Here is a 9,658-nt window from a genome sequence, read left to right on the forward strand (position 1 = left end):
ATTAGGGGAATATATATTATGTTGCATAGCAACAAGTATTGAGGGCAAAATTTAGATGAGGACGGGAGATACTGCTTCCATGGGATTTTGCATGATATAGCTAGAGAAGGCCCCACTGGGACTCTGGGCTATTAGTAAACAAGCCATGTAGCTTTCAGGAAGAATCTTCCAAGCAAAGGGAAGAGCAAATGCCAAAAGCCTGAGGTGATAGCACGACTCTCGTGAAATCCATAGGGAACAAGGCAGTATAGCTGGACAGAAAGAGCAAGGAAGAGAACAGGAGAGGTGGAGGTGAGGTGGGTACCAGGGCGAGAGACCATGGCTTCAGTGTGTTTGGTTTGGTTGTTTGGTAGGTGGTGGTGTCTTGTTTTGTTGATACAGGGTCTCAGGTAGCCAAGGCTGGCCTTGAACTTACTTTGTAACTGAGGGTGACTTTGGACTCCTAGTCTTCCTGCCTCGGACTCCTGAGTGCTAAAATCACAGGCATGAACCATGATGTCTGACAAAAGCTTAGGCTCCCATTCTGACTAAAAAAGAGCCTTTGAAGTGCAGGAAAGACAGGCTACTTTAGCACACTGCAAATAGTATTATTAGTCCGGTCCGGAGAACAATTGCCATCGTTACATAATGCTTTCTGTAAGCCAAGACACTTAATTCTTTGATGTTTCTGTCTTCAGAAGCTAGAAAGACTGGGATCAGTGTAAATGCAAACCGAAGTGCTCAGAGTAGCTTTAGTAGAACCATGATGGCCTTTTGAGATGCCTTTTAAGGGAGGCAAGCACCATGGCTAAGAGCTCCTGCTGCTCTCGCACAGAACCCGGGTTTCATTCCCAGTCCTTTCATCTGGTCTGGTGGCTCACAACTGACAGTGGCTCACAACTCCAGCTCCAAGCATCCAGTGCCTTCTTCTGGCCTCCACAGACACTTGCATGCACATGGTGCACATACATACACTCAGGTACACACATGCAATAAAATAAATAAATCTTTCATTATCTTAAAGGCACAAGTGGGGGGCTGGAGAGATGGCTCAGTGGTTAAGAGCACCGACTGCTCTTCTGAAGGTCCTGAGTTCAAATCCCAGCAACCACATAGTGGCTCACAACCATCCGTAATGACATCTGACACCCTCTCCTGGTGTGTCTGAAGACAGCTACAGTGTACTTAACATATAAAAATAAATAATAAAACTTAAAAAAAAAAAAATAAAGATTCGGGGCTGGTGAGATGGCTCAGTGGGTAAGAGCACCCGACTGCTCTTCCAAAGGTGCAGAGTTCAAATCCCAGCAACCACATGGTGGCTTACAACCATCCTTAACAAGATCTGACTCCCTCTTCTGGAGTGTCTGAAGACAGCTACAGTGTACTTACATATAATAAATAAATAAATCTTTTTTAAAAAAAAATAAAAATAAAGATTCATTTGTTATTTAAAAAAAAAAAGAAAAACTTTAAAAAAAAAAAGGCACAAGTGGCAACTTAAGGGAGATGGAGAATATTTTGAACTGGGGGAAAGGCTATCCTTGGGATGCTGGAGTTTAATAAAGGTAGTCAGCCTGAAGCCGTGTAGAAAGTAGGAAGCCTATCTAATGCAAGTCAGGAGAATTCAGGTAGCATATTAGAGGCCACACCTGGTATCTGTCTTAAGGACGTGGTACTCACATTTGGTTGTGGTCCGGGTCTTAAGGTCGTAGCTGCGTCCACAGTCATCTGAAGGCTTGCCTCCAGAGGGATCATTCCTGACATATTTGCCCTGGCCGCAGTGGGAGCTTCTGTTCCTGAAGACAGGTTGTGCTTCTTGAATGTCCCACAACATGGCAGCTAGCTTCCCTCAAATGAGTGATCCTAAAGGCAGAAAAGTGGGAAGCCAACGTCGCTTGTTTTGTATTATTACTCTTGGATTGCATGTTGCTCTTTCTGCTAGGTTCTATCAGAAAGGAGCGACCAAGTCCAACACATACTCAAGGGGAAAAAGTCAAACAGTAAGGGTTGGAGCTCTGGCTCAGTGGTTAAGAGCACTTTCCGCTCTGTTCCTGGCACCCATTCCAGATGGCTCACAGCCACCTAGAACTCACAGCTCTAGATGGCGTGGAGCCTCCCATCTCTATGAGCACACGTACTAAGTAAATAACTCTTTTAAAAGGAAATTGAAGAGGGCTGCAAATGGAACTCAGAAGTAGAATGTAGGCATTGCCTGCATGGTCCCCTGAGTCTAGTCCCAAGCACCACCCTTCTTTCCATAAAAAATATGGGATCACCACTGTTCTTTAGCAGTCTCGGAGAAGAGGAATTATGCCATGGACATTTGTGAGTACAACTTTAATATAGCAGAGCCCCAGTGCGACTCACAGGGGGACCACAAACATTTTTTCTTTGAAAAAAATTTAAATTGGCCGGGCATGGTGGCACATGCCTTTATTTATTTATTTATTTATTTATTTATTTATTTATTTATTTTGGTTTTCGAGACAGGGTGGCACATGCCTTTAATCCCAGCCCTCAGGAGGCAGAGGCAGAGGCAGGCAGATTTCTGAGTTCGAGGCCAGCCTGGTCTACAAAGTGAGTTCCAGGACAGCCAGGGGTATACAGAGAAATCCTGTCTCGAAAAACCACACACACACACACACACACACAAAATTAAATCAATTTATGTATTTATTTATTTATGATTTATTTTTGCATCGTGTACACGTGCACTCCTGGTTTGTGGGTAGAGGTCAGAGGATGATTTGTGGGAGGAGTCAGTTTCTCTCCATCCTCCCTCCCACAGGGATGGAGCTCAGGCCATCAGGCTCAGTAGCAAGCGCCAACCCCAGCCATCTCACCAATGAGACCCACAAAGGGTTTAAAGGGATTGTATTAGCAGAATCACTGCTGGCTTAGCTCGAAAGAAGCAAAGAAAATGATACAAAGTGAAATTCTAAAACAAAACAAGGAGACTGTAAAAACTTCCCAGAAGATAAAAAATAAAGAGCACATTGGGGCCGGGCAGTGGTGGCGCACGCCTTTAATCCCAGCACTTGGGAGGCAGAGGCAGGCGGATTTCTGAGTTCAAGGCCAGCCTGGTCTACTACAGAGTGAGTTCCAGGATAGCCAGGGCTACACAGAGAAACCCTGTAAAAAAAAAAAAAAAATAGAGCACACTAGACGAGAGCCAGGCACTCTGAAAGAGTGCTTTGAGTTCTAATACCAATGTCAGGTCGTACCTTTCTGGATTTAGGATATCTAAGGTCTAGTGAGTAGTTTGTATGCCTCACTCCCTCTGTGACTAGGAATACCTATGGAAGTTTTCCTGCGCTTGTCTCACATCCTGCCCTTAGGGGTTGGGAATGGGATGGGTGGGAACAGGGAGGACAAGGTTTTGTGGTGTTCATTGGTCTTCAGGTCACCACAGTCAGTGACTAAAGGGGCCTCCCACAAGGCACTAGTCAAGAAGGACCCCACTTGAATCCCAGTGCTGGGAGTGCTGGGATTAAAGGTGTGCACACCACACCTGGCCCTCTTAGCCAGTTTTCTGTTGATGTGATAAAACACTAACCAAGAGCAATTTGAGAAGGGAAGGGTTTATTTGGTTTACATACCCCCAGGTCATAGTCCACTGAAGAAAACCAAGTTAGGAACGCAAACAGGGCAGGTGCATGGAGGCAGAAACCACCATAGAGAGGCATTGCTTGCTGGCTTGCTCCTCAGGGCTTGCTCAACCTGCTCTTAGGACATCCAGGACACCTGACCTAGAATGGGGGCTCCTACAATGGGCTGGACCCTCCCACTCCAATCATTAATCAAGAAAATGCCCCCATCGGCTTTCCTACAGGCCAATCTGATGAGAGCCATTCCTCAAGAAGATTCCCTCTTTCCAGGTATGACTAGAATTATGTCTAATTGGCAGAAACCCAAGCAGCACACCAGGCAAACACTTTATCACTGAGCTGCACACCCAGCCTTGGAATGTGATTGCTGAGATTGGTGTTACAGGATCGGACTCCCACTTTGCTCCCTTGTGGATTCCTCTTCTTGAGGGGCCAGCTGCCGTGGCATAAGGACACTCAGATAGTCTGTGAAGATGCTCACATGGAAAGGGACTGAGTCTTCCTGTCAACAGCTTGCCTACTTGTCGAGTGTGGAAATGAACTATCTTGGCAATGTATCAAATTCAAATGAACTATCTATCAGGCAATGAGACCAAAGATAGGCCTGCTCCAGGGCCCAGTACTATTGTGTGTGTGTGTGTGTGTGTGTGTGTGTGTGTGTGTGTGTGTGTGTCTTACTTACTTTTCTACAGAGTGGTAAAACACTATACTTATATTTTTAAAAAGTGTTTCATTTGGCTTTGGGTTAAGTTAGAGCCCTAATGGTGGAGCAATAGCTGGGAGTTCACATATTTTTTTTTTTAAGATTTATTTATTTATTTTGTGTATATGAGTACACCATTGCTCTCTTCACACACACCAGAAGAGGGCGTCAGATCTCATTATGGATGGTCAAGAGCCACCATGTGGTTGCTGAGAATTGAACTCTGGAAGAGCAGTCAGTGCTCTTAACCACTGAGCCATCTCTCCAGCCCAAGAGTTTGCATCTTGATCCACAGTCACAAGATGAGAGAGAGAGACAGAGACAGAGAGACAGAGACAGAGAGTCAGAGAGACAGAGACAGAGAGGCTTTTGTGTGTTGTGTAAAAGCATTCACCTGTCCATAAAAGGCTGATTGGTCAATGAACTGAGGCAGGACTAGAAGGTGGTGGGAGATATGGCAGAGAGAGATAGGATTCTGGGAAACAGTTGGGTGTGGGAGATTTGCCCCAGTACGCTGAAGGAGACAGTCATATGAATTGAGGTGAGGTAACCAATCATGTGGCATTCATAGAACAGAATAAACTGGACTATTGGGAATGGGAATATGAGCTAGTCAGGGAAGAGTCGAGGCCTAGGCATTTATTCATATAGAATTCAGTCTCCAAGTCAATTTGGGGAACTTGGGGAACTTGGGCTTGGGCAGAAAGCCTACAGTGAGGGGGGGTGTGGGAGGGAGGGGGAGAGAGAGAGAGAGAGAGAGAGAGAGAGAGAGAGAGAGAGAGAGAGGAGGGGTGGGGAGAGAGGAGAGACAGAGAGGGAGATGCTGGAAATCAAAGGAATCTTTTGAAACTTCAAAGTCCACAGCCATTAACACCCCCCCCAACAAAGCCACACCTGCTAATCCTTCCCAAACAGTTCCACCAACTGGGTACCAAATACTGAAACATGAGCCTGTGTGTCTTCCTCTATTGCTCTCTCTCACCTTCTTTCTTTGAGACAACGTTTCTTTTTTTTTTTTTTTTTTTTTTTGGTTTTTCGAGACAGGGTTTCTCTGTGTAGTCCTGGTTGTCCTGGAACTCACTCTGTAGACCAGGTTGGCCTAGAACTCAGAAATCTGCCTGCCTCTGCCCCCCAAGTGCTGGGATTAAAGGCGTGCACCACCACTGCCCAGCAAGACAAGGTTTCTGACTGAACTAAAAGCCCACCACTGTGGCTAGGCCGGCTAGCCAGTGAACTCTGAGAATCTACCTGTCTGTGCTTCCAGTCTTGGACTTACAGGCCCGAGCTGCCATGCCTAGCTTTTGATGTGGGTGCTGGGGATTTGAACCCTTACCCACTGAAAAAAGATTTGGTATTCTTTATTTGGAGGGGGGGGGTGAGACAGGGTTTCTCTGTATAGCCCTGGCTGTCCTGGAATTTACTTTGTAGACCATGCTGGCCTCTAACTCAGAAATCTGCCTGCCCCTGCCTCCCGAGTGCTGGGATTAAAGGCTTGTGCCACCACACCTGGCAAGATTTGGTATTCTTAAACACTGAGCCATCTCTCCAGCCCCTTAGTTGACTTTTCAGTAAGTTGATAATTTTAATCGAAGTTCAGGATTTTAACATTTTATTTTGTAAACACTTTGGATCCATCACTTGAGATTGTCAGAATCTTCACAGTCCTGGGGTTGGAGAGATGGCCCAGGGTGGGTATGGGTTGCATCGTCTGTTGCTGTGATGAAGTACACTGAAGAGCAACTCAGGGGAAAAGGGTTTATTTTGACTCACAGTTCGAGGGTAAATCCTGGTGGCAGTAGCTGGAGATAGCTGGCCACAAAAAAAAACCACAACCAGGAAGCAGAATACTATGTTGGTATCTGGGAGCTTCCTTCTCTTTATGCTGTCCAGGATTCAAGTGTAGGGCGTGCTGGTCTTGTTTAGCATGGGTCTTCCCATCTCAATTAGTCTATTAAAATAATCCCTTCACAGACCCACATGGAAGCTGACAATATAAAGAATCCCTCACAAGTGTCTCTGGAGGCTTCTCTGTTAGGTGAGTCCGGATCCTGTAAAGTTGATAAACAGCATTGACCATCACATGGGGTGAAGCTATTGCAACTGAAGCATGAAGATCTGAATTTGGATCTCAAAAACCTACATGAAGCAGAGTGTTATGGGAGTGTGGCGGCCAGGTATATGTCAGGGGGCGTCCCTATATGGGGGCCCGTGAAGCTGTGAAGGTGAAGCCTAGATTGTGTTTAAGACCCCAAAATGTTGGAGTTGCCAGAGTTGTGGGATACCGGCCAAGGAGAGCTGCAGACCATGTATGGAACCAGCACACAGAGAGAAGTGTGATGCAGTCAACAAAGCTGAAAGGAGTTGGAGATCAGAAGACCACGTTGACAGAAGTCAGATATAGATGCAGAATTTGGGGATTCCCCAGCTGGGTTTCAGTCTTGCTTTGGTCCAGTGTCTCCTCACTGGGCTCCCTTTCCTCCCTTTTGGAATAGTGATGTATATTCTTTGCCATTGTATATTAGAAGTGTATAATCTGCTTTTTTTGTTTTGATTTTACAGGGGGTTACAGCTAAAAGAGTGCCATGAGTCTCAGAAGACTTTGAACTTTGGACTTTTTTTTTTTTAAGATTTATTTATTTATTATATGTGAGTAGACTGTAGCTGCCTTTAGACACTCCAGAAGAGGGCATTAGATTTTGTTACAGATTGTTGTGAGCCACCATGTGATTGCTGGGATTTGAACTTAGGACCTTTGGAGGAGTAGTCTGTCCTCTTAACCGCTGAGCCATCTCACCAGCCCTGAACTTTGGACTTTTAAATGGTATTGAGACTGATAAACTATGGGGACTTCCAATGAAGTTGGACTAAATGCATTTTTTTGCATTATGGGGGCCAGGGAGCTGAATGTGGTGGGCTGAATAGGAATGGCCCCCATATGCTCATGTGTTTGAATGCTTGGTCACCAGGGAGCGGGACTGTTTGATAGGATTACAAGGCTTATGAGGTTTGGCCTTGTTGGAAAAATTGTGTCGGGAGGGGGGTAGGTAGACTTTGAAGTTTCAAAAGCCCATGACAAACCTAGTCTCAGTCAGTCTCTCTCTCTCTCTCTCTCTCTCTCTCTCTCTCTCTCTCTCTCTCTCTCTCTCTCCCCACCCACCCCTTGTGGATCAGGATGTAGCTATCAACTACTTTTCCAGCATCATGCCCCAAACACATTCCTGTAATGCCCCCCACCCCCCTGATGATGATAATGAACAAAAGTTCTGAAACCGTATACAAGCCCCATTAAATGCTTTCCCTTATAAGAGTTGCCATGGTCATGGTGTCTCTTCATAGCAATTGAACAGTAACTAAGATAGGGGTAGCCAACTGCTCTCTGGTTAGACTTAGGCCTGTTCCATAGGAGGGAACCTGTGCCTGTACTGTGTGAATCTAGCCAAGAACTCATAGATGTGAACTCATAGGATCCAAGGGTGAACTTACTGCTATTATTTTGCTAAATGGACACAGACTCAAACTGCCTCTAAATCCGAATCCCTGTAGTTAAGGCAGATCTCAGATCTCATCAGAGAAATGTCTTTACACTGTACACAGTGGTTAACCCAGAAAGTCACAACTGATCAAATGACAGAGAGTAAGTGTCTATGGAGTGCTCAGCCACAAATGGATCAGCTAGTTCACATCTCTCATCTGTGGAAGAGGGAACAAAACGATTGTAAGAGCCAGATGTTGGGGAGGACCTAAGCAAAATAGTGACCGTCCCACCATATTCACAGACTCACAGCAGCTACAGTTGCTTGCACAAGGCCTGCACAAGATCAAGCCAGTCAACATTCCAGCACGGCAGACATAGGGCTCGCAACTCCCCACCCCTACCTAAGGAGCTATTAACAGTTGATGAATTCTAAAGTAGGCCATTTACACTCTAGTGTATGTTTCTATATATGGGCATCACAAATTAGACATGGTGGGTTGTTTTTGGTTGTTTGGTTGTTTGTTTGTTTGTTTTTAAGTAATGAGGGAGCCGGGCAGCGGTGGCACATACCTTTAAACCCAGAACTTGGGAGGCAGAGGCAGGTGGATTTCTGAGTTCAAGGCCAGTCTTGTCTACAGAGTGAGTTCCAGGACAGCAAGGGTGATACAGAGAAACCCTGTCTCGAAAAACCAAGGGGAAAAAAAAAAAGTAATGAGGGAGAGCTGACTATGTCAGAGATATCTCAGAGGGTAAGAGCACTTGCTGTTCCTGCAGAGGACCCAGGTTCCATTCCCAACACCCACATGGTAGTTGACAACCACCCTTAACTCCAGTTCCAGGAGACCCAATGCTCTCTTCTGTTTTCTCAGCCAGCAGGCACATATGAGATGCATACATGCACACTTTGGCAATACATACACACACAATAACAAGTTGTAGAAGGAGGAGGAGGAGTAGCAGCAGCAGTGCTCAGGAGGCAGAGGCAGGTGGATTTCTGAGTTTAAGGCCAGCCTGGTCTACATAGTAAGTTCCAGGACATCTAGGGCTACACAGAGAAACCCTGTCTCAAAAAATCAAAAAGGAGGAAGAGGAAGAGGAAGAGGAAGAAGAGGAGGAAGATGAGGAGAAATGAAGTTGGAAGGGTCAGGAGGGAGATCTGGAAAGAGTTAGGGGTTGGCTGGGAAGTGAATATAATCAAAATACATTATATGATTATGTGAAATTCTCAGAGAATTAATAAAAATATGTTTGGGGAACCTGGAGTGGCTAAGAGCACTGACTGCTCTTGTAGAAGACCCAGGTTCAGGTCCCAGCACCCACTTGGCAGTTTTATCTTTTACATTAACAAATACAGTATATTCTTGTTATTTTTAGACAAGATCTCTCTATGTAGAAGAGGCTGGATTTGAACTCACAGATATCCCCCACCCACCTCCATCTGCCTCCTGAGTGCTGAGATTAAACATGTGTACTACCAAGCCTAGCATTATATTTTAACAAAGAGAAGCAACTTTGACAGATAGATGGCTCAGTGGGTAAGGATGCCTGCCACGAATCCTGACAACATAAATTTCATCACTGGAACTCCCAGAGTGGAAGAAGAGAACTGACTGCTCATGAAAGTTGTCCTCTGATCTTCATAGGCATGTAAGCTCCTGCACTCACTCCAGGGCACACACACGGCAAATGAACAAACGAGAAAACAAGTAGACGGAGAAGAAGATGGCTTAATGGGCAAAGGCAGCACCAATGAACTTAATTCAACCCTCGGAACTCATATAGTGTGGAGAGACCCAACTCCCAAAAGTTGTCCCTGACCTACACACACACACGACCACATATACTCAAACACAACATACATACACACACACACACACACACACACACACA

This window comes from Mus pahari, chromosome 8 (assembly GCF_900095145.1).
Source record: "Mus pahari chromosome 8, PAHARI_EIJ_v1.1, whole genome shotgun sequence".
NCBI lineage: Eukaryota > Metazoa > Chordata > Mammalia > Rodentia > Muridae > Mus > Mus pahari.